This window comes from Cetorhinus maximus, chromosome 14 (assembly GCF_964194155.1).
Source record: "Cetorhinus maximus chromosome 14, sCetMax3.hap1.1, whole genome shotgun sequence".
Classification (NCBI taxonomy): Eukaryota; Metazoa; Chordata; class Chondrichthyes; order Lamniformes; family Cetorhinidae; genus Cetorhinus; species Cetorhinus maximus.
Genome location: NC_135892.1, coordinates 57,061,500 through 57,083,248, shown reverse-complemented (window position 1 = coordinate 57,083,248; position 21,749 = coordinate 57,061,500). Strand labels below are relative to the sequence as shown.

The following is a 21,749-nucleotide window of genomic DNA, read 5'->3' as shown; positions in this document are numbered from 1 at the left end:
TACAAAAAATATTAAAAACAAGTGAAGAGGGCATTCAGTAGAGTGCATGCCTCTGTCACGCCATGTCAACTCAAAATTATTACAATTATGCAGCTCTTCCTTGAGGCTTTTCCCTACCTGGTTGATGCTCTAACTACAAAGCTGAAAAAATAAATCTTCTTATTAAGAGATTCCATCTCACTGAGAAGGATTCAGGCCGACCCACATCCAACAACCTGCTCTGAAACCCCTGCTCATTTTGACAGCCACGGCAGATTGCACCACAGCAGCTGAGACAATCCACAACACTCTAAAGCAATCCACAACATTCTAAATAAAACCTATAACATTAAAAAAAAATTCAATACACCCTATCTCTAAATGTTAACGGATCCTCTTTAAAAAAAATCCTAGATCTGGATCTTCCCCAAAAACTAATCAGTTCTTCCTTCGGCCATACCTTGTGTACCAAGTTTTGTTGAAATCTGTCTATTAGTTTTTGAGGTATGTTGTTTACAAACAGACTAACAAATGGGGATGAAAACATGACCTTGTAACAAACTATAATCCAGTTTATCTGTAACTCCCCCCGCCGCCAAGTACACCACAGGACTCTTCCAGAATAAATCTGCCTGCTTTTTGCTGTCAAAGTCTAAATAATATAAATGGTGAACAGCACTGATACTTGAGGGATTCCACTTTTGATCTTCTGTGACTCTGAATCACTACCCTTGATCCCTACTCTCTTTCTGTCTTGCAGCCAGTTAGCTATTCAGTCTACTACTTGTCCAGTGACTTGCAAGCTCTGAACTTATCCATTTGTTTATGTGGCATCTTACTGAAGGCAGCTTGGAAATCTAGAGAAATTACATCTACTGCATCACCCTTGTTTACTCTCTCTGTGACCTCTTAAAAAAATTTAATGATTTGGTCAATCAAGCCTTTGCCTCCTGAAATTCACCCAGCCATTCAGTATCATATTTTTGGATTCTAGATGTCTTCTAATTTCTCCATCATAGGGATTCCATTATTTTTCCTATTCTATTATTCACTGATATTTAGTTGACTGTTCGACAGTTCTCTAGAAATATTATATCTCTCTTCTTAAATATGATGATATGTTACTTATCTACCAGTCTTCTGGAAGTATACCTTTTTCTAATTACTTATAAAATATATGAAATTGAGCTATTTCTTCTCTAGATTCTTTTAAAATATATGGATGCAATCCATCATGACCAAGGTCTTTATCCTGTTTGAGCCTAATTAGCTTACTGAATATTTAAAAAAAAATTTATTTTAAATGCTGTTATAACATTTCGAATCTCATCTTCTGGTGTCATGTCCATTTGATTTATCTCCCTATTAAATACTGAAGCAAAATAATTATTTACTATTTCTGCCATTTCGCTATCACTATCGCTATTTTGTCCTTTCTGTCCTTTAATGGCCCCATTCCCATCCCGACATTACTTTTTATGTGCCTGTGGAATATTTTGTTTTCTGTTCCTTGATAATGTAACTTTCATAGTTCCTCTTTGCATTCCTAATCTCTTCTGATTACTCTTCTTTGTATTCTCCCGTGTCTTGCTCACCTACCTGGTATCTCATTAGTGTTTAATTTGTTCTTTTGGCAGAATATATTTTCCTGGAATTTGCTGAACACTGCTTTAAATGTTTTATTGCTGTTTTACAACCTTGTTTGCCAGCGTTGGTGCCCATTTTATTTTTCAAGCTTTTATCAGTACTCCAAAGTCAGCTTTTCTCCAATCTATTACCTTAGTCTCTGCATTTTTATATCCTTCCCAATTATTATCCTAAGTGTATCATATTTTGGTCATTATTGCCTAAATGTGCCCCATCTTTTACTTTTCTTACTATTCTGATTCATTCCCCATTAATCAATCCAATAGCAAATCCTCTCTTGTTGGCCCACTTAAATACGGGAATGGAAAGGAGTTCCAGACATATTGTTGGAACTCCATTCCCTCATCCCTACGCTTACCTCATAAGGCCAATTAAATTCAAGGCAGTTGAAATCCCCTACAATTGTTATTATATGCTTTTAACTCAGTTCCCTAATTTGTATATTTCTTCCTCCACCTCCATTCCACTCTTAGGTAGTCTATAGACTACACTTAGTGCGATTCATCATTTATTATCTTTTATCTCTATCTATGTGGATTGTATTTTTTGTCTTATTGTTGGCGGTCACATTTTTCTACTGACCATTTTATTTTTGGTAAAGCTCTGGTAAGCACAGCTGCTCCACACCCCCTTTTCCCCTCTCCAGCTTTTCTAAATATATTATGCCTGCAATATTTAATTTCCAGTCCTGATTTTTATGCAGTTATGTCTCAGTAATCCTTATTATTAGCTGGTTCTTCACAACATAAAACTGACACAGCTGTAGTTTCTGTAGCACACTTAGATGGTTATTGATGGCTGCCCACTTAAGACTACTGAATTTTATTAAATTATCAAGATAACATGAATGAAAATTAGCTTAGCGCAAGAAATATTATAAATTGCAAGTTTTAGTATGATACACAAGCATTACAAAACAGGTCAACACAACTGCATGGTAGAAATAATAGAAATAAGCCTGAGGGAAATAAGCAAAACTTACACACTGCACCCACATGCAAGAAAGCTATTATACAAATAAGTATTATAATCATTAGGTATGAAACATGGCAGTGTTTTAAGTGCTGATGTTCTTGTGTTTGTATGAAAGTTACTGACTGTTTCATGATCCAAAGTATCATGTCATGTGAGACAGTGCATATCTTAATTTTGTAATGGTACCTGACACAGATTAAAACACAGATAAAATGAAGATTAGGAGACAGTGATAACAAAATGATTACGTTTGACAAGATTTGGAATTCAGAAATACTAAGGACTTGGAGGCATATAATTTTAGAAGGATTAGCAAAAAAAATTAAGGCAATTGATTAAGAAAATTGATTAGCAGGATCTGTCCATTTTAGTGGGTGATAAATCTTAAAAGGCATTATTCTGAGCATGTAAAAAATTCATGCCTAAGATCAGTAATTGTAGACTAATCAAGTGTGACTATAAATGGATGAAAAAGAGTCTGAAGAAAAAAGACAAGGAATAACGAGCTTTGCAAATCATGTCGGGAGAAAGGTGTGAGCTCACTGGGCTGAATATTGGAACTTGCAGAAACAGGTTAAAATGGTTGTCAAATGGGCAAAAAAGAGACATGGAAAAAACAGTTGCAGATGTAAAACATAAAGGAAACAAATCTTCACAGAAAAGGTTACAATTAAAAAAGTTGCAAATGTGGCTGAAATGTGGTTGTGCACATTATTTGATATTCTTATGTATTGGAGGCCAAAAGCAACATAGCCTCTCTAAATAGCAATTATCTTAGGAGAATTAGTGATTTCACTAATGAGCTGAAAGTTTTAGACTGGCTAAAAATAAATAAATTTTGTGGATAGATGGTATTCAAGATTTCTAAGAGACAAGGGAGGAGATTGAAGGCAATTATGAAGGAATCACTCACTGATGGTATCTGAGGAGTTACCTTTATAAACTATTTAAGGGAATTAAAAGTTAAAAGAGCACCAGATAGAACTAAAACAGCTGAGAACTGTAACTAAGTTGGAGATTGAGGGCTATTTGTTATGAGATGTTCACCAATGAGAAAATGACATACAACAGAGGGATGAAGAAATGCAAAAATATTCTGCTAATCAGTAATTTTAGAGAGCAAACTTATGGTACAGTGAAATACAAGAGCTATCAGAGGTCAGGAAATTTTTGGAGGTGAGTAGATAGTACTAAATTTAGTAATTGAGTCATTTCAAACAAGTCTGGTAGGGTTTATAATCAAAATTGGTAGATATAATACTGACAACTTCTTGATACAGTTTTTCAAAGAAGTCATGAAAGATAATATTCATCTTGATCTGGGGCAGAACTTTCAGATCCCATCGAGGTTGGCAACAGAGATGGGTGAGACCCAAAAATACTGGAACTAGCTGGCGGGCTGGTTTCCTGACCACCTTCTTGATGCTGATCATTTTAGGGAAGGCGGATTCAGAGCCTGATAAGGCTGCCCAAAACTAATTAGGCTTATCGAGGACCTTGTCAAGGGCAGTTAAAGGAGGCTGATTCGGATTTTCCAGTCGGTCTCCGGTTTCCTGATGCATTGGGGTCAGTTCACCTGTCTGGAGGTGTGCTGGGTTATTACCTCTCCAAGCAGGCCTACAGGTCCTCCCAGCTAACCTGGGTGTGGGTGCAGCTAAAGGTCACCCCATAGAGGGATTCCACTCCCCCCTCCTCACTGTGGTAGCCTGGCTGCTTTTTCTATTTTTAAATTGATTTTTAAAAAAAGTTGGTGAGAGGGCATCTTTATGTTGGAACACCCTTTCACCTTTTACTGCAGCTTGCTGCTCCTCACCAGATGGAAGCCCTCTGACTGGCCATCCAGCACCGAAAGCCTGCTGGAGGGGACCTGTCTCCATGCCAATTCAGGGTGTGCTCCAGTCAAAATCCCGAAGTATGACTGTTTCCAAACAGGGGCAGGTTCGGGACCTGGCAATAGTCCTGACTTCTGTTTCCCATCTTGAAGTGAAAATTCAGTCCCTGGTATTGTGTAATGAACCAGAAAATGTACAAGAAATATACACTGTGGCACCCCAGGCACAAAGCAACCACCACAGTAAATGGTCAAAGATCAACATGATCTGGAAGTTGGTACTACCCAAGAGCAGCAGTCAGATACGTAATTTTCAAGGGGCTAATTTGATTAAATAATGGAACAAATAAATTAGGAGAAATTGCTCAATGGTACTTCTGTAGATGACAAGTGGAGCACCTAGAAAGGGTTGAATGTTGATTGTGCAGGATAAATACATTCCCAAAAAAAAACCAAAGTTGCTAACATGACTTCAAATAGATTAACAAATGAATTAATAAGGGAGGCAAAGAAAATTGATTGCAGAAATCTGAAACAAAGAAAGGAAGTGGAATTTACCAAAATGGATATAAGAAAATGCATAAGACTGTTAAAAGGGTAAAGAGAGACCAGGAAAAAGGCATAACAGTTGAGGATATGTGTAACAGTTAAATAATTCTTTCAGAATTTAACAAGGTGGCAGTTAGAGCAGAGGACTGAAGAAAAAAGGAGATACATTTGTACAGCAGCTTTTACAACCTCAAGACGTCCAAAATCACTTTACAGCTAATTAATTGTATTTTAAAGTATAGTCACTGTTGTAATGTAGGAAACGTGCAGCTAATTTGCACATAGCAATGTGATAATGACCAGATAATCCGCTTTAGTGATGTTGAGGGACAAGTATTTTACTAGAACACCAAGAAAAGCTCCGTTGCTCTTCTTTGAACAGTGTCATGGGATCTTTTATGTCTACCTTCCTGAGAACACTGACTGGGCCTCAGTTTAATAGCTCATCCAAAAGGCAACACCTCCTACCACCGTAGTGCTGAAGAAGTGCTGCACTGTAACGTCAGGCTAGATTTTGTAATCAAGAGCAGAATTTTCCGTTTTGCCGACTAAGTGTAGTGGCAGGTGGGATAGTTGGCAAGTTTCCTGATTGGTGGGGTGGGGTGGGTTCTCACGCCCGATCTTCTGCTTGAAAGCTGATTAATTATGCAACAGTGAGTCACATGATGGGCACTGATTTTTCCACCCTCATGGGATCAAAGTACCTGGCACCATAGTTCAGCTGTGCCCAAACACTCGTTCACTCTCTAAAGGACAGCTGTCTGGTGTGGCCGAACAGCATGTGCTCCAGGAGAAGAAAGCCCTTAATGCCTCGATTCAGCCACGACTCCCTGGTGACTCTCCTCCAGGTTTGTGTGCGAACACTGAGGTGTTCTCTTCCTGAAGGATGGAAGCAGGAGGGTGACCAACCTCGTCGGCCTGGGAGGAGGTCGCCTGGGAGGTCTGTGTTTGTAGCACACAGAAAAAAAATGAGTGCAGTGCAGGAAGAGGATGAATGATCTCACCTGCTCCACCAGGGTAAGTCTACCTTCTACTCACTCTAGGCTCACAGACTCACAAGGGCATCAGGCACTTTAAGGGTTACTGTCCATAGGGATCTCAAACACTATTAGCAGAAGGAACATCTGCACTGAATGTCTCACAGACACTTCAACATCACCACCATCTCATGTATCATCCTGCACACTCAACATCTTCTGCCCTTACTGGGGAGGGCACAGTACACACAGCAGCCATGCATGTTTCTCAACTTCTCTTCCACCTGTTCTCATCCCATTCCATTCCATCTGTCTTCATGCAGGCAATGCTAGCCCACAAGAGGGAGAGTTCCCAGACCGGTGGGGGAACCCCTGAAATAAGGAGCTGAATCCATTCGAAATGACGACGGCAGGGCTGGTAGGGGGGGACAGGGATTGCTCCAGTGGCGAAGGCAAGATCGGCCTCCCCCTGCAAAGCGGAACGAATGAACCCTCTGTTGGCTGAACACATCAAGACCTTTGCAGTGAGTTAAATGTAATGTTGGATTCTGCCTACTCAGGAACTAATTCTACATGAGGACATACGAAACAGGAGCAGAAGTAGGCCATTCGGCCACTTGAGCCTGCTCTGCCATTCAATAAGATCATGGCCGATCTGTGTGTTTTGAAGCCCACATTCCCATCTACCCCCAATAACCTTTGATTGCTTTGCCTAACAAGAATCTACCTACCTTCACCTTAAAAAATATTCTATGACCTCACCTCCACCGCCTTCTGAGGCAGTTCCAAAGTCGCATGACCCTCAGAGAAGAAATTTCTCCTCAAATCTGTCCAGAAGGGCAATCCCTAATTTTAAAACAGTGCCCCTAGTTCTGGACTCACCTACAAGAGGAAACATCCTTTCCAGGTCCACCTGGTCAAGACCATTCAGGATCTTATATACTTCAATCAAGTCATCCCTCACTCTTCTAAATTCCAGTGGAAACAAACCCAGCCTGTCCAACCTTTCCTCATAAAACACCCTACTCATTCCAGGTATCAATCTAGTAAACCTCCTCTGAACAACCTCCAAAGCATTTACATCCTTCCTTAAATAAGGAGACCAAAACTGTACATTGTATTCGAGATGTGTTCTCACCAATGCCCTGTATAACTGAGGCATAACATCCTTACTTTTATGTTCAATTCCTCTCATAATAAACGATTGCATTCCATCAGCCTTCTTAATTCTATCTTATCTCTTCCAAGCACCAGGAGCAGGCTGAGACAAACCTCTAGCCAGCCCCTCAGCCCCAGCCCCCAGTTCACCTCAGAAGATGCTGCTGAGGACCCACTAGATGTCGAATCATCACAATGTTCACCTGCACCCTCCACCAGCACAGACACACACACCTCGGTGGGTCCCAGATCTAAATCAGGCTTCGGTTCACTATTTGGGGAACACCTAACTGACACGTCTCTGCAGCATGAGGAGACAGTGACATTCCAGGCCTCTGGCACTCGGACGACTGCTGGAGAACAGGCCCCTGCTGAGTATGAGTTAGATGAGCCTTTGCAGTCAGTCATTGCACACATGCTAGAGATACAAAGGCAGGCAGAGGAACATGAGGCAGAGTTGTCCAAGGCAGTCGCCAAACTAGAATGAAAGATGGAGAAATCCATCTGTGTTCTCTCTAATGTCGTAGCTCCAGCATGTGAGCGCACCGAGGTTTCCAATGGCAAGGGTGGCAGCTGCTATGGAGACCACGGTCCAGCAGTTTCTGCCGGATTTGCATGTGGACCTGCACTTCATCACTCTACACGTAGGTGGGATCCATCAGTGGCTAGGTGAGGGGGAGACGGGGCACCTCGACCTCCCTTCAGTTGCCCCTTCTCCTCAATGATTCAGGCAGGGGCCCTCGAGAACCTAAAGGGTGGAGGGGCATCTGTCAGACACCCCAGGACAGTCCACACAGGAGACTCCAAGTTTGTCTAGCCATTCACAATCCCCTCTGCCTGTGATCCCATCAACTCCAGCTGCTCAGGCCAAGGAAGGTGCACCTGCCCCAGAGCAGGAGACCCAAAGCAGGTCAAGACACCCACTGAAGTCATCTCAGACAACAGGGCATAGCAGTCAGCAGGCTGCCGCCACAGCTGCTACAGATGTCAGGCTGCACCCAGGCTAGTGGTAGAGTACAAAAGCTGGAAAAACTCAGCAGGTCTGGCAGCATCTGCGGAGAGGATCACAGTTAACATTTCAAGTCCGTATGACTCTTCAACAGAACAGTGGTAGAGTACGTAATGTTAAGAAATTATGATTGGACACTGGTGGTATGGGTGCTCATTTACTGTATATACAATGCACCTTTGTAAATACAATTTGATTTTATGACCCAACATCTCAGGATGTGAATGCCTCTTGCATCTGATTCTATGTGCCATCTTATTTCAAGAGTGACCCAAGATCCCACTCTTCAATGGTCTGCCTTCGTGTCCTTCAGATTCATGCTATGTTTAGCAAAGTCATGTTACTCACTTGCTCTTTGTGTCATGTTAGGGAGATGTGCAACCCAGAGGTTGAAAGTGCATGTAGACACAGAACTGCTCTTTTAAGTCTTGCAGCACACTATTGAATAATGTGTGCTCCTGGGTCTTAGAGAGGATGACATCTAATGCTGCAGCATCGGGACTGAGCTGCCTTCCTTGTGAATGTGAAAGTATACTTCCTGGATGCATTATGTTCATGCAACCAAGTCAAAATCTAAATGGCTGCTGAAAGTCTCGCACGCTGGTGGCAAAGGTAGCACAATGTGCAGCTGACTCAGGTTGTGTGCTGGTCTGCCTTTCACACTGCACAAGTACCACATGCAGCAATGGATACAGACCTTTCCAACGCTAAAACCTTCGTAATTCCCGAGGGTTACTGGTCCCAAGCTGAAAGATGAGCTTGTTTGAAATGTCTAGAAAGGCCTTCCTGATTGCCTCCCTGCCTCGAGTGGGCAGGCAAAATGCACACTTATCACATAGATCTTCTTCCTCCTGGAACCTAGTGGCAACCAGCATGTCACGGGCATGTGTTCTGCATTGTGCCACTGCGATGGCATCCTCACGTGGGAAGTCTCCATCCTGGCCCTCTTCAAGTTCAGTCCCTTCCAAGTCCTCCTTGTCTGAGGAAATCTCTGCCTCCTCTATGTCTCCCTCTAGCAAGTGATTTGGCCTTTGAAGCGCCAGGTTATGCAATACACAGCAGACCACGATGATGTGGGACACACACTGTGGAGAGTACTGCGGAGCCCCATCTGAACGGTCTAAACATCAGAAGCACATCTTCAGGATGCCAATGGTTCGCTCTATGATGGACCTTGTCACAGAATGTGCCACATTATATCTCTCCTCCGAGCCACTTTGAGGACATCGCATGGGTGTCATAAGCCAAATCTTCTGTGGGTACCCCTTAAAACCCAGCAGCAACCCTGTAAATGCTGCAGCCCTTTGAATATCTCTGGCACCTGGGCGTGACTCAGGACGTAGGAATCGTGAGAACTCACAGGGAACCTGGCACCAACATGCATGATCTTCTTCTGATGATTGCAGACCAGCTGCACATTGAGGGAGTGGAACCCTCTCCTGTTGATGAAGATCAGCAGCTGCTGCCACAGAGCTCTTAAAGCGACATGTGAGCAATCTATAGCAGCCTGCACTCGTGAAAAGCTGGAGATCACAACAAATCCCAGAAATCTAGCGGCCTGGCTGGCTTCATCCATTGTGAACTGGATGTAATGATGTACCTTACTATAATGGGCATCTGTAACTTCCCTTATATATTTACGCTTGGGCATAGGGCCCAAGTGGGTCCCTGGAATGAGCTGATTGCAAAAAATTTGATTGCGGCAGTCACCTTCACAGCGACTGGCAAGGGATGGTCTCCCAGCCTATGCAGCATTAGATCCTCCCCGAGAATGTGGCAGATGTGAGCCACCACTTCCCTTGACAGCTGAAGGCACCTGGGGAACTCTTTCTCGGGCGTCTCCAAATATGAGTGTTTTCTTCAGTACACCCTGGATCGTGCCAGTTGTCTCTGTAGGATGGGTGTCAGCTCCTCAGCCTCTGGATCTTCCTGGGGCCCCCTTGGACCATGCACCCCAGGCTGAGGCTCTTCTCTAAGCCCTGCCAACTGGCGACGGGTCCTTCTTCTTCTCCTTATTCCAAACACAGCCATCAAGGCAGCATTGTCTGTAACCTCCATTCTGCACTCTTCCTTCTTCCAAGGGATCAAACACATGAATGGAACTTAGCCTGTAAGGATCAACCTCCCACTCCAAGGCTGAAATCCAGTGTGAAGCCCTTGGGCTGCACTCATTAGATATGTGCCATTCCCAGTTCCACCCTTGCACATGAGGAGCTAACTCAAGGATATGTGCCTACTCATCCCCCCAGCAGCTTGACAGCGCAATCACAAACAAATTGGAGGGTTAAGCACAGCCATGTGGTTTCAGACTCATCCAAGGCACTGTCAGTTGCAGCATTAGGATTTGAATTCATCCCTGCCTTGCACTTTTGGAATCTTTGGAAACCTTGTGCGCTGAAAGTCATGTCTGTTCCACAATGCTATGTGCAGGGTCTCATGGACCATCTCGCATATGGCATATGGCCTGCTGCTGTACTTCCCTAATGGTGTGGTCCCTCATCCCTCCTCACATTTAACAGCAACAGGCATGATGACACCAACTCAAATGTGACTCCAAGCCCCAGTGTGTTACTGTTTCAACTCTTTCGCGTTATCAACAGTCACAGATTGCAACTCTTTCGAGTACAATCACAGTTCTTGGTTTCCGGGAGTGGGACATGAACCCACAACCCTCTGATTCAAAGGCGAGGGTGTGTTACTGTTTCAAAGTGCACCATGATTCATTACCTTTTCAATATGTCTTCATTATTGTTTTCAGCTGAGCATGAATCCACATGCTGTCATGTGCAAAAAATTAGGGTGCCAGCTGAATGGGCCCATGAGTCCAATCATCGACTCCTCCCACACAGCCTCTGACCCCTCCCCTGGCAATTTATCTCTCAGGGTTTTTTTTTAAACTGCATCATTCCATCGGGCAGTCAACATGGTGGTGCTGCACTTTTACTTTGAGACCAGCTTCCAGCTTCCCATCATTGTGGAAGTCCCTCCGATGATCTTAGAACCTCATGAAGTGAAGGCAGACCTCCCTCTGGTCACTCTCCAGCCTCCCCCAGTCACCCTGGGCCCCATTGTAATTGTTGGAAACATTCCTGTCCTCCACCCTGAACCCATCACTGTAGATGTCCCTATGCCCCATGTGGACCTCACCCCTACTGTCTTGAGGCTACCTGTACCATCACATACAGAGATCACCCGCATCAGAGCTCCAAGTAACCCCTCCACTCCCCGCCGTATTACATGTTCCCCACATACAGGCTTCCTCCCCTGACCATGACAATACCATCTACAACCCAGTACTGAGCCACGCACCTCCAGAACCGCTGTGTGCAAAGCACTGACCACCCCCTGCACACCATTCTGTGTACCAACCCTGCAGCGCAGACAGGCCTCCCCCCCTCCCTGGACCAGGATCACAATGTGTGTATCACACACTGATCTGTAGCATGGCCTGCAGAGTCCCAGGACTGGCTTTGATTTCCACCCTGACAACATGGTCCGAAGTGACATGACTACATTGGCGACTGCCACTTTCTGTCCTAGTTCCATCAAATCACCCCCTCCCCTAGCCATGAATATCTGCACCCCCACTCTCCCTTGTGCTCTAACACCCCTACCCAGTCATGAGTCTGTGAGAACCTCATCCAAAACTAAAATCCACCAACCCCCTCATCAGTCTGCATTCATTCCTTCACGTTGGGGCTCCAGTTCCCTCAGTCCCAGTCATTCCTCTGCATGCCAGCCTTTCCCTCCTTTGTTCCTCATGACCCCACCCATCCCCCAGCTATTCCTCTGCTTGCCATCCCCTCACTCACTCCCTTCTTTATTTGAAATCCACACACCCCTCCCATCCTGGCATGATGCTGCCTATTACCACCCCTACCCCAGTCTGGTCTCTCTGGGTGTGGTGCAGCCCTGCCAGCCGCCTAGCCCTGGTCTCACCTGAGAGAGCAGCTTTGCCAGTGGTCGGGAGACCGAGCAGCGGCGAGAGATGGCAGCAATGCAGTGAAAGGTAGGCGAATGGTGTGTATGCAGACCTCGAAGTTGCAAGTGAAGCAAAGGTGGGCAGGTGCATGCCACTTTAACCTGGTCTAATTACCTCCTGACATGGCACTAAATTAGGAGGGAGAACATGATTCTGGAGAATTGTGATTATAATAAACATTCATAACATGCATGCAAATGGGGTTCCCGACATGGATCAGCGGGAAAGTTGCACTGCCATTATGCCGCAACGAAAATCCTGAGGGGAAATTTCCAGCTGGTGGATATCCGACTTTTGGCCTCATGCCCAATTTTGCATTCCTGCCCGCCTGCCATGTTTCCTGCTGCTGGCAACAGAAAATTCCACCCCAAGTCTCTGGATCAGGCCTTGAACCCACAACCTCCTAACTCGAGAAACAAGAATGCTACCAACTTAGTTACAGCTGGCGCAGATAAGCACAAAGTACCAAGTATTCTGAATAACCATTTCCTCTAAATGAACACAAGACAAGAGCAAAATGCCCTAACCCATTTAAAATCAATAGCTTCGTTAAATATCAGCCTTGACTCAGTGAAAGCATTCTCAGGCAGAATTTTCCCTAGGCTTCTGAATCCTGCCAGTAGAGTGAAATGTGAGTCAGAAGCCTGCACTGTGGGAAAACATTCACTCATTGTGATTTTCCCTGTGATGGCCAATTAATGGCCAATAAAGGATGGTGGGCGGGCTCTTGAAGCTGGAGGGCCAATAAGCGGCCTTCCAGCTTGAAAGGAGCAGTAAACTGTGATAGTAGGTAAGGGAGAGGGCACACTAAAATGGAGGCGCCCTCTCTCCAACCTTTTTAAAGTTTACATTAAAAAAATGGGTTTTTCAGCCAGGCCACCACAGTGGCGTCGGGATGGGGGTGGAGAAGATCTCCTCTACAGAGCAGCCTATAGCTGCTGCAGCACACAGGCAGACAGGGAGGGCATGTCTGGAGTGCTGGCACAGCGTCCTGCTGCCAGAAGGCCGTCTCCTTTAATTGGCTTGAGTGGCCTTAATGAGCCACGTCAGTTTCCTGCCATGTGTGTGCAGAGAGCCTGCCAACCCCCATCTCACCTCCATGAAACTGGCAGGGGGAAGGATGGAGCCAGGGAACCAACACACAGGCCAGCAGCTCTATTTTTAGTGCCTACCCGCCTCCAGTCCCAGTTCTGCATGGGCCTAAAAATCTGTCTCTGAATCATAAGGTTGTGGGTATAAGCCTCAATCCAGAGACTTGAGCACATAATTGAAGCTGACACTTCAGTGTAGTACTGTGGAAGTGTTGCACTGTCAGAGGTGTTGTCCTTTGAATGAGACATTAAGCTAGAGCGCATATGCTTTCTTGGGTGACCTAAAAGACCACTCTGGTGCTATTTGAAAAGGAGCAGGGGAGAATTCCTGGCCAATACTTATCCCTCAAACAATGCCTAAAATAGATGATGTGGTCATTTATTTCACTGTTCGTGGGAGCTTGCTATTGCACAGATTAAAACAGTTGCTAAATTTCAAAAGTATTTCATTGGCTGTAAAGAACTTTTGGGATGTCCTGAGCTTGTGAAAGGCACTATATGAATGCATTCCATTCATGAAACCATTCTTTCTCCTATTCTTTTAACAAGATAGAAGTCCTACACAGGCTAAATGGATCATGAACAAATAAATCCCAAGCAACATATGGTATTCATCCTAGAGTACTGAGAGATTAGAAAGGAGATCCAGGACGTACTGGCAATCCATTGTTATTTTTATTCATTTACAGGATGTTGGCATTGCTGGCTAGGCCAGCATTTATTGCCCATCCCTGATTGCCCTTGAAAAGGTGATGGTGAGCTGCCTTCTTGAACCACTGCAATCCCTCTGGTGTAGGTGCACCCACAGTGCTGTTAGCTTGGGAGTTCCAGGGTTGCGGCCCGGCATATATATTTCCAAATCAGGATGGTGAGTGGCTTTAAGGGGAACTTCTAGATGGTTGCATTCCCATGTATCTGCTGCCCTTGTCCTTCTAGATGGTAGTAGTCGTGGGTTTGGAAGGTGCTGTCAAAGGAGCCTTGGTGGGTTTCTGCAGTGCATCTTGTAGATGGTACAGACTGCTGCCACTGTTCGTCGGTGATAGAGGGAGACAACGTTTGTGGCAGGGGTACCAATCAAGCAGCTGCTTTGTCCTGGATGGTGTCAAGCTTCTTGAGTGCTGTTGGAGCTGCACTCATCCAGGCAAGTGGAGAGTATTCCATCACACTCCTGACTTGTACCTTGTAGATGGTGGACAGGCTTTGGGAGTCAGGAGGCGAGTTACTCGCCGCAAGAATTCTAGGCTCTCACTTTCTCTTGTAGCCATAGTATTTATATGGCTAGTCCAGTTCAGTTTCTGGTCAATGGTAACCCCCACAAGATGTTGACAGTGGAGGATTCAGCAATGGTAATGCCATTGAATATCAATGGGTGATGATTATATTCTCTCTTGTTGGAGACAGTTATAGCCTGGCACTTGTGTGGCATGAATGTTACTTGCCACATGTCAGCCCAAGCCTTGATATTGTTCAGGTCTTGCTGCATTTGGACATGGACTGCTTCAGTATCTGAGTTGCAAATAGTGCTGAACATTGTGCAATCATCAGTGAACATCCCCACTTCTTATGATGGAAGGAAAGTCATTGATGAAGCAGCTGAAGATGTTTGGGCTGAGGACACTACCCTGAGGAACTCCTACAGTGATGCCCTGGAACTGAGATGATTGACCTCCAACAGCAGAACCATCTTCCTTTGTGCCACGTAGGACTCCAACCAGTAGAGAGTTTTCCCCCTGATTCCCATTGACTCCAGTTTTGCTAGGGCTCCTTGATGCCACACTCGGTCAAACGCTGCCTTGATGTCAAGGGCTGTCACTCTCACCTCACCTCTGGAGTTCAGCTCTTTTGCCCATGTTTGAATCAAGGCTGTAATGAGGTCAGAAGCTGAGTGACCCTGGCGGAACCCAAACTGAGCAAGTTATTGCTAAGCAAGTGCCACTTGATAGCACTATTAATTACCCCTTCCATCACTTCACTGATGATTGAGAGTAGACTGATGGGATGGTAATTAGCTGGGCTGGATTTGCCCTGTTGTGTGTACACAGGACATACCTGGGCAATTTTCCATATTGTTGGGTAGATGCCAGTGTTGCAGCTTTACTAGAATAGCTTTGCTAGGGGCACGGCAAGTTTTGGAGCACAAGTTCTCAGTACCATTATGAGGCGTCAATGGACATCGACATACCAGTATATTGACAACAGCACAATGTGGTGCTATATTAAAATAGGTGATAAAACAGACAAAAGACAGATTTAGTCTTACTTCCAATCCATGTAAAATAATATGATTGTTCATTAAGAATAAACTTGGGAATCGTCTGTACAACAGTAACCTAATTTACAGTAGTCAGCATCAGTTCAGGGGAAGGCATTGCCTTACTGAGCTCAGCTTCTTTGAGAAAATGACAACTCAAGTAGACTACGATAAGCCCTATGACCTGAAAGTTTCATATAAAAAGCGAGAGGAATGGGTGTTTTTAAAATATTTTTGGGGAATATTATGTTACTCTGTGAAAAGGATGTGTTTGTGTGTGTGTATAATTTAATTAAGCTGGGCAGAGATTAATAGGGGACATGTTGTCTGGGGGATTTAAAACATGAAAAGGTTAGAGGTGTTAGGTTCGAGGTACAAGTAAATAAGTTAGATCTAACGTGCATTTTTAGATAAGTTGAGAGTTTGTTTGAATATCAAAGGAATATCAGAGGCAGAAAGGAACATGTTTGCATCTTGCAGGATTTCTATAGATAAATAGTAGTGGGGATGTTATATTTTATTGACTCAAAAGCAAAAACAAGATATAGACATGAAAGGTTTTATATCTGGAAGGATTTGCGTTTGAAAGAGGTATGAGAACAATGGAACATGAGATGAAAGTAGAAAAAGGTATTTTAGACTTACTGTGGAGAGCTTAGGGGAGGCTTTAGCTGTTTGAGCTGTTGGGCGGTTGAGCAGGAGCTGTGAGATGTAGCAGCTGGAGCTATATCTGGAGCTGTGGCTGAGAGAGGATGCAGTTTGAATCAACCATCCAATCAAGCCAGATAAGTAGATTTGAAGGGAGGAAAATGATATGTTACCATTGTAATAAGGCTGGGCATTTAAGATCAAGTTGCTGGAGATTAAACGGGAAACCAACTCAGGAAAGTTTTGGAAGTAAGAGTACTGTGGATTCTGAGATCCAGAGGCAAGGTCAAGATTAAAAACCAGTGTTTTTAATGCAAGGTAAATTTAAAATTTAAAATGGAATCAGGAGAAGTGATTGTTGGAGTAGTAAAAAAATAGCCCATTGCAGGGGTTCAATTTATTCTAAGGAATGATATAGCTCGATTACAGATATTGACTATGTAGTAGAGCAGCCTTTTGAGACACGATCAACAGAGGTTTTACAGAAAGAGCATCCTGGATTGTTTCCAGGTTGTGTGGTGATGAGATCAGAAATGCACATGATTAAACAGGAAGAGGAAGAATCTAAAAGACAGGGGAAGATGCTGAAATTCAGTTGGCTGGATCAATCTTTGAAAAGATTACTCAGGAGGAGAAGATGAAAGAAAATGAGGCAGAAGTATTTAGTTCATTGAAGTTAGTGGAGTTACAGCAGAAGGATTCAGGCTTCAAGCAATTATACCAGACAGCGTACTGTGAAACAGAAGCAGAATACTTCCAGAGTGCCATTACTTTAGAATAATGTGTTCATGAGGAAATGGAGACCGCCTCATGTTCCGGCAGATGAAAAGTGGGCAATAGTGTATCAAGTAGTGATATCATCTGGGTAATGGAATGACATTTTGAGATTGGCTCATGAAATTCCAATGGCTGGACATTTGGAAATTAGAAAAACTCAAGCTAAGATACAAAAACATTTCGACTGACCTGGACTACATAAAGATGTAGTCAAATTCTGTCAAACATGTTGGATGATAGGAAAACCTCAGGTACTAATTGAGCCTGCATCTTTAATTCCAGTTCCAGTATTTGAGGAGCCCTTTAACAGGGTCCTAATTGATTGTGTAGGACCCTTCCCTAAGGCTAAAAGTGGGAATTAGTACTGACTGACAAGGAAGATTACAAGAAGGTGATTGTAGAGGAATTAGCGGAATTCTTTATAAGGTATGGATTACCAAAAGAAATGCAGTCGGATCAGGGTTCGAATTTCATGTCATAGCTGTTTAAAGAAGTAACAAGCAGCCTAGGAATAAAGCAATTTAGGTCGTCAGCCTATCACCCTGAATCACGAGGTGCCTTAGAAAGGTGGCATCAGACTTTAAAGACTATAATGAAAGCATATAGTCAAGACTATCCACATGATTGAGATCAAGGGATTCCATTCTTGTTGTTTGTTATTAGGGACGCCCCTAATGAGTCATCAGGGTTAAATACTTTCAAGTTAATTTATGGTCATGAACTAAGCGGACCTCTCAAACTGATTCAGGAGATATTAATGAGTCAAAGTTCTGAAACAACTCTCCTGGATTATGTGACAAAATTCAGAGAGAGATTAAGTAAGGCATGTGAGTTAGCTAGGAAACATTGAAAGATATCTCAAAAAGTGATGAAGGCAGACAAGAGGGCAAAGTCTCGTAGCTTTGTGGCTGGGGAAAAAGTGTCAGTGTTGTTGCCAGTGTCAGGGAAGCCGTTGAAGACAAGGTTTAGTGGACCTTACCAGATGCAAAGAGACTGAGTGAGGTAAATGACATAGTAACTACCCGAGATAGAAGGAAGTGTCAGCAAGTGCACCATGTAAATATGCTCAAAAAATTACTCTGAGAGAGGATAAACAGGTGGTGGTACTAGTAGCTTTAAGTAAGGAAACAGGGGTAGAAATGAAGGATTCTGAAATTGACCTTCCTCTGATTAAATTGGACAATGAGGGGGTACTTGAAAATTTAAATGAAATATTGAGTTACCTTCCAAGCAAGTGTCAAAGTGATTTGGAAAAGCTATTGCAGTCACACAAACCTATTTGTGGAAATAAGTTGGGAAAGACACATTTAGCTTCACATGATGTATGTATAGAAATATCACCTTTAATAAGGCAACGGCCTTATAGATTAAATCTGGTAAAGTTATCACAAGTATAAAAATAAATTGATTTCATGCTTCAAAATGATATTGAGTCTAGTTGCAGTAACTGGAGTTTGCCTATTGTACTGGTGCGGAAACCGGATGGAACACAAAGGCTGTGTGTAGACCATCGAAAGGTGAATGCATTGACAAAAGTGGATTCATATCCCATACCACGGTTGGAAGAAGGTATTGAGAAAGTGGGACAATCAAAATTTATCATGAAGATTGACTCGCTAAAAGGATATTGGCAGGTACCGTTGTCAGAGAGAGCAAAGGAGATATCAGCTTTTGTAACGCCAACTGGACTATATCAGTTTAAAGTCATGCCTTTTGGTATGAAGAATGAACCTGCGACATTTCAAAGACTGACAAAGTAATTGCAGGTCTAAGCAATTGTGCGGTTCATATTGATGATCTAATTATTTTCAGTCAGGCGTGGGAGGACCATTTACAGTATCTGGAAGAATTATTTACTCGACTACAAGCAAGCTAATTTGGTGATGAACTTGGCCAAAAGTGAATCTTCAAAAGCGTAAATTATGTATCTAGGCCATACCATAGGACATGGTAATGTGGCTTCAAGAAATGTGAAAGTCAGGGCTTTCATGGATTTCCCAGTCCCTACAACAAAACGAGAAGTTCTGAGATTTCTGGGCATGAGTTGGTTTTACCGGAAATTTGTACCAAATTTTAGCCAAGTGGTTGCTCCACTGACTGAGCTATTAAAAAAGAACAAGAAGTTTCAATGAATACTGGAGTGTCAAAAGTCATTTGACATTTTGAAAACTGTATTAACTACGACACCAGTGTTGGCAGTACCCAATTATGCCAAGCAATTCAAGTTGGCCGTTGACACAAGCGATACAGGCATTGAGGCTGTACTATTACAAGATGACAACACTGGATTTGAAAAAACGATAGGGTGTTTTTCACGGAAGCTGAATGTACAACAGAGAAGATATTCAATGATCGAAAAAGAGTCTTTGAGTTTGGTGTTAGCATTGCAGCATTTTGAAATTTATGTTGCAAACAATTCATCAGAAACAATCATTTATACAGACCATAATCCTTTGAGGTTTTTGGACAAATTCCTCGTGACAAAAGTGCAAGGCTTTTCAGATGGAATCCATTATTACAATCATTTAATTTACATATTATACATATTGCGGGAAGAGAACATCTGTTCGCAGATGCGTTATCAAGAGTTTGAAGCTTAAAGGAAAGAGGGACATTTAAAAAAAAACCTGGACATTGAACTGGAGTGATTTCTGTTGATACCAAGGACTTGTGTATATATATTATGTTATTGCATGAATCTGGTAATGTAATCGTGTAATAAGTATAGGAGATATTGTGAAATGGGTTATTAACATGTCTTCTAGAATTATGACGGTTCATTTTTCAATAGGGAAGGGGATGTCATTAAGCTATTAATGTATCTAATATTATTGGAAAATATTTTTCTTTTAAAATAGAGGTTAAATCTGTGGGTGTGTCTTAATTGGATTAAAGCCAGCTAGTCTGGGTGCTTTGATGTATACTAGTTTTGAGATGTAAACACAGATGTAGAGTGTATTTGCACTTTTTGAATACAGCATTCAAGAAGTGGGGTAAATTCTGGCACCTAGCCATGTTTATGTTGCTAATAAAATTGTTACTATGAAAGGGGTTTTATTGTTAGAAGAAGCTGGTGATACAATGAGAATTTACATTCAATGATCTGTGCTAGGTATAACTTCAGCAGTTGTGTGCGTGTAGGACAGAGGCAAAGTGAGATCAAAAACAGCTGTAAGCCTCCAACTGTCTCCACAGGAACCAAAGTGAAAACAACCTCATTTTGAAGTTGTAAGGTGAAAATGCTTTGCCTGATGTCTGGTTAAATCTATGGGTTGCTGTTGCATTAGTGGTGATTAGTTTGGGAATTTGTTTGAAGTTTTGATCGTAGTAATTTGTACCCATGTGTATACATTTAACTTGTGTAAATTAGTAAAATGTTTCATTTAGCTTAATATAAAACCTCTCGAGAACTGGTGGTATGATTCCTGAATTTACAGTTGCATCACAAACATAACACTTAAAATTATAGGTTATGACAGTTGTTTAAAGTCTCCCTCTGGGATTGTTTTAAAATAATTCAGCTTTACCAAACTGCTGTCTCATAACAGTTACCTTCCGGAAAAGTGTTAGAGTGATTTAAAAGAGCAATTGCAGTCACACAAAGCAATTTGTGGAAACAAACTGGGGAGAACTGATTGAGCTGTACATGATGTTGATGTGAGGAATTCAGATTCAATAAGGCAACACCCAATATAGACTAAATCCAGTAAAATTCGCTCAAGTGCGGAAAGAAATTTAACTTATGCTTCAAAATGACATCATAGGGCCCAGTCACAGTAATTAGCGTTCACCATTGCAATAGTGCCAAAACCAGATGGATCACAAAGATTACGTATTGATTACCAAAAAGTGAATGTAGTAACAAAAGCAGATTTGGTGGAGGTGCAGGGATGAGCTTAAGATGATGGCTGCTGGTGCTGTGGTGAGAGGCATTGGCTCCAAACTGAGTCAGAACCTTTGGGAATTCCGCATCCACCTGTGTCAGAGCTTGGCTGACAGCAAGGGCACCGGAGTTTGGAAGAGAGGAATGTACCGTTGGATAATTTAAACTCTGAGCAGGTGGCGAAGGCCCTGAAGTCTCTGATTACCAAGCTGTGAGCTGTAGTGCAATTGGACTGTGAAGGATAAAACTTAATTAAAAATAAAGGCACGTGAATATTTCTGTTCCACCGTCTTGCCTGGTTTTCCAGTGGAAAGATATGCAACTGTAAAATGAATCTAAATAAAATGAAAAAAAACAAAAGCAGATTAATATCCTATTCCACGATTGGAGGATTGTATCGAGAAAGTGGGGCAGTCAATGTTTATCACAAAAATTGACTTGTTGCGAGTATATTGCCAAGTACCCTGATCGGAAAAGGCAAAAGAGATATCAGCTTTTGTGACGCCAAAGTGATGCCATTTGGTATGAAAAATGCACCAGCAACATTTCAAAGTGATTGAGGGACTGAGCAATTGTGCCGTTTATATTGATGATTCAATAATATTCAGTCAAATGTGGGAAGAACATCGACAAGATTTAAAGGAACTGCTTGATCAAATGCTGGAAGCCAATTTGGTTGTAAATTTGGCTAAGTGAATTTGCAAAATCGCAAGTTACGTATTTAGGCCACACTGTTGGACTTGGTCCAATGGACACAGAAATGTCAGAATGCATTTGACATCTTAAAAGTTGTAATAACAACTACATCTGTTCTATCAGCACGTGGTTATACAAAGCAGTTTAAGTTGGCTATTGATGCCAGTGATGTGGGTGTCAATGCTGTATTGCTACAGGATGATGAGCTGGAAATTGAGAAGCCAGTAGGATACTTTTTCATGGAAGTTGAATGTTCGTCAGAAGAAATATTCAACTATTGAGTAAGAGACTTTGAG

The 21,749-nt window shown here is 42.7% G+C and overlaps 1 protein-coding gene across 15 annotated transcripts in view; it reads right to left on the bottom strand.

The window, feature by feature from the left end:
* The window catches only part of ccdc88ab (coiled-coil and HOOK domain protein 88ab), a 350,607-nt gene that overhangs the window by 39,608 nt on the left and 289,250 nt on the right, over positions 1-21,749 (bottom strand). The gene's annotated exons all lie outside the window — the stretch shown is intronic.